The following is a 4,612-nucleotide window of genomic DNA, read 5'->3' as shown; positions in this document are numbered from 1 at the left end:
CCTGCGCTGTGCTGCTGAAATGCCTTTGCTTCCTCCCGGCGCTGAGCAGCTGGAGCAGGTGGCGGCTTTTGAAGGGGGAGAGGCAGGGGGGCTGTGACCTCATGGTCTCGGCTCCTCCCAGCTCTGGAAGCCCCCCTGCAGTTAGCTCCCCCCAACACCTCCAGCTGGAACCCCGAGTGGGCCACATGTGTCATCGCGGTGGGAGAGGTGCGCGATGTGCTGGTGGCACAGATCATTCTGCCACGTGGGCAGCGCCGGTGAGTCAACCAGCTGCAAGGCTGGGGGAGAGGAAGCGTGGGAAAGGCATTAAAGTGTCCTGTACAGTACGGTCACCTTCTCTTTACATTTCTTTTCTAGTTTATTAAACAATTATAATTAGACAAGTTTTGCTGAACCCTTGGGAATATTTTATATTTCTAATTCTGGCAGCAATTTATAATGGTTATTAGAAGCAGAATTCATTCTTTCACATATTTACTCATTTAAAAAATCTGTATATCTATCTGTCCATTATCCATCCATCCATCATCCATCCATCCATCATCCATCCATGCATCCATCCATCCATCCATCCATCCATCCATCCATCCATCCATCCATTATCCATCCATCATCCATCCATCATCCATCCCTTCATCTCTTCATCCATCTAGTAGGTATTGTTGTAAGATATATTCAGATAGGACAGATAAATCCTTCTTTTTAGGAGGTTGTGATCTAGTGGGGGTGACAATATATAAATGAACAATTTTGGTATTTAATCCTCAAAAATTGTACAAGTTGAGATAGATTTGATTTCACTTTTCCAAGGACACACAGCAACATATGAATAGACTTATGTTTAGAAAATAGAAGCTAGTCTGTAATGTTTGGAAAACTGTAAAGGAAATAATATTTACTAGTTCTAACTGACATGAGTGTTAATATTCTGTAAATGTGTTAATAGTTTGGGTAGGCAAAATTCTATCCATCAAAACTGTCTTTCAAATATTTTACCTATTTCAATAGGCAGAAAGAGAATAAGAAGAGGAGAGAAAATAGATCTTTCTTAAGCAGTTTAGTGCGACCTAATATGTCTCAAATTGTATGGTGACATGAATGCCTTGGCCATCAGCTAAAATGCAGATTGCTAGAGTCAGCCCAAATTGATTAAACCAGATCTCACAAGAATGAGGAGCCTCCTGCATGCTTACCACGCTCTCCAGACACGGTAAGGAGGTCTGAGCAGCACTGAGGGCTCTGGGACAAACCAGGAGAGCGGGAGCCAGCCCTGACTCTGCCGTCAGCTGGGGTGGCTGGGGCCAGAGAAGGGTCTCCTAAGTGTGTGTTGACTGTATTGAAAAATACTGACTGCTTATGGAAGCAGGGAGTGAGTGTTGCAGTGTACCATTTTTAAAATAATGATTTAAGACCCTAGCTGGTTTGGCTCACTGGTTAGAGCGTCAGCCCATGGAATGAAGGATCCTGTGTTCGATTCTGGCCAAGGGCATGTACCTTGGTTGCAGGCTCGATCCAGGAGGCAACCAATCGATGTGTGTGTTTCTCTCTCCCCGCTTTTTCTCTCTCTCTCTGAAAAGCAATAGAAAAAATATCCTCAAGCGGGGAATAAAATATAAACAAAGAGTCAAGGAGTTTGCCTGAGCAGACATGGTGTCAGTGGCAGAACTAAGAACACAAGGCAACACTTGGGTTTTTGGTCTGATTACTGTTTTTTCCTCACAAGGCTCCCTCCATGGACTCTAGTTTTTCCAGTTACGGCTCCATGGTGTCTCAGCCGTGGCAGTCCTTCTCCAGGCAATGCCACATCCTTGTTTGCAGGGGAGGCTTTCTTTTTGTGCCCGTCTCCTACCCCCTTAAGAGGAAAGCCCACATGACGTGTTCCTGGCAGGCGACAGGCGACCACGGCTAGCTACCCGCTTCTCCCGTTTTCCCCCGAAGAGGCTGTTCTTCAGGGCTCTCTACCCGCCAGGTCACGGCTCAGGACAGGGCTTTGCCTCCAGGCTGCCAGGTGACGTCCTGGGGTCAGTGACACCGGTGTTGCTTGATTTTTCAGACCATGAGCTGATCAGACAACTTGAACTTATGCGGAGGTAAAAGATCACTTTCACATGAAAAAGTTAAAATGTCATCATGGGACTTTTCATTTTAAGCCAGCATAGGGACAATGTTGAACCAATTTTGAACTAAATTTAGGCAAAGGGCCTGCAAAAGGGTCACTTTATTTTCCAGTTGTGGTTGTCTGTAATTTTCTGTTGGGTAAAAAATGTACAGAAACACAGGTGAAAACAGAAAGAATACAGGACTCAGGTGACCAGAGAATGAAATATGCTGAGACTGAAACTTAAAATTACAGTGCGATCGATCCCAGCTCTATCGATTGACTATGGTCCTAGTGCAATGCCTGTGAATGGACCCACATGAGATTTGCCAGGTGTCCATTTCCCTGCAGGCGGGCAGCCTTTCTCTTTGCTCTCCACTCTCTTTCTAAAGCTCAGATTTGATGTTATTCTTCTGGTCAGAAACTTTCAGTGGCTTCCTTTTGCCGGAAGGTCAGAGTCCAAACTCCTTAGCAAATCACTCAAGGCCGCTCACACGCTGGCCGCAGTCTCCCTTTCCTCTCCCCTGCGGCTCTCCCAGTGTATCCCCGTAGAAATTCTTGCTGTATTTCAAGCATAGCTGGAGGCCCACCGGCTCACAATGCACACGGACCTCTGACGAAACAGCCTCTTTCTGGGGAGGCTCTACGCACCCTCCAAGGCCCGGGCCGAGCGAGGCTTCTCAGAGCGAGCGGTGACCAGTGAGCACGAACAGGGACTCTGGAGCCACCAATTCACCTGTGAAGCGGGTGGAAGGACAGCACCTCCAGACACGGTTGTCATGAGAATTAAAGATGTCAACGTACTTTAGTGCCCTGCACATCGTAAATCCTGTATGAGTTAGCTGTTCCTATCCTCTACACTCCCAGAAAAAATTCTCTCCTTTTCTTTGCCCCCATAATAGTTTCTTTCTTTATATCATGCTAGTTTTTATTTTGATTTGCATTCTATTTAGTTGAATGTACATCTGAGCTCCCTGGAAGCAGAGTTTGTTTCTTATTTACCTTTGTGTTCCTGAGGCTGGGCGCAGACACCTGCATAGGATAGTTGTTTTTAAAATAGCCCTATTGACATATAACTCACATAAGGGCTACATATTTGAAGTGTAGAGTTTGGTAAGTTTTGACATGTGCTTACACCTATCACACCCGTCACCCCAAGAGTTCCCCGTGGCCTTTTCCTGTCCTCTCTCTGTCCCGCCCCACATCCCTTCTTAAAACAACCACTGATCTGCTTTCTGTCACTGTCGGTTAGTTTTAATTTTGTAGACTTTGTGTAAGTGGAATCATACAGCGTGTGTTTCCTTTGTCTGGCTTCCTTCGCTCAGCAGCATCATCCTGAGGTTCCTCTCTGATGCCGCAGGTAAAGTTCCTTCTTTTCTATTGCTGGGTCGGATCAGTGTATGAATACAGCCCAGGCACCTGGAGATGCACTTCTAGGCTGCTTACCATAGTATAGTTTTTAATACTTGCTTATTAAATTGAATCAAGTGTAGGAAAACTTTAAATAAAGGGAAACTGGTGTGTTCCCACATTTGCTTTTCATGATAGTCTCCTAATTCAGAGGGAAAGTTCAAAGTTAGCAGGAGCAGTTTAATCAAATGCTGGTCCTTAGCAGGCTCTTGGGGTATACACTCTGATGGACCACCCAGTTCTCTCTTGACCCCTGGCAGCTGGAAAGATGAGACATGTCATCTGGGTTCCTTTCTGAAAACTGCTTCAGTGGAAAAGAAGATCACACCCCTCCATGGGCACCAGATGGAGCTTAAAGGCCCTGCTCCCTTGCCTCAAAGAGGAGCAGCTCTGCAGGGAAGGGTTCCAGCTCCAGCGCTCCCGACACAGGATCAGCTGAGGCCGTTGTTGTGACTGCATTTCAATCCACCTTCTCTCCTCCTGGTCTTGCTTCCTTCTCAAGTATTGTCCCCGGAGCACTCCCTATAAACCCTGGGTGCAGATCACTCAGCATTGGACCCAGGGAACCCAACTCACAACAGCTCTTGAAGCACAAGTGAGTGAGTGAAAAATGAACGGACTTTCCCTTGAAATAGAGACACGGCTCTTTTTGCTCTGAAACCGAATGGATGTCTGGACTTACAGTTCTTCCCAAGCATCAAAGGAAATCCTACTTTAAATTTCACTGGGCGTTGAGAAGTGTATCTTTTCACCCACAGGTGTGATATGCAACTGGTCAGAAAATTTCACAAATGTCATGGGAGTTTGTTGGACTCAGAGATTAAAGATGGTCCTGTGGGGGAAACGCTGCTGGCAGGGTTGTGAGTGACGTGCACTTGTGGTTTTCACGGTGCTTCCCACTCTCTCCTGCCCACACTGTGGCCTGCAGCCCATCCTGGGCTCAGCAGGGGAAAGCAGCCAATGGGGCTGCTTGCAGGGTGGGGGAAAAGGTGAGGTGGCACATAGTGGTCAAGCAGTGACCTTTTCCTGTTCCTAGTGGAACAATGTCTGCTGACCACCCTGAATGTGGGAGGCCTGGCAGCTGACGGCAATTTGTCATTTTGA

The sequence above is a fragment of the Miniopterus natalensis genome, chromosome 20 (genome assembly GCF_054644295.1).
Source record: "Miniopterus natalensis isolate mMinNat1 chromosome 20, mMinNat1.hap1, whole genome shotgun sequence".
In the NCBI taxonomy this organism is placed as follows: domain Eukaryota; kingdom Metazoa; phylum Chordata; class Mammalia; order Chiroptera; family Miniopteridae; genus Miniopterus; species Miniopterus natalensis.
This window is presented reverse-complemented; position numbering follows the sequence as displayed.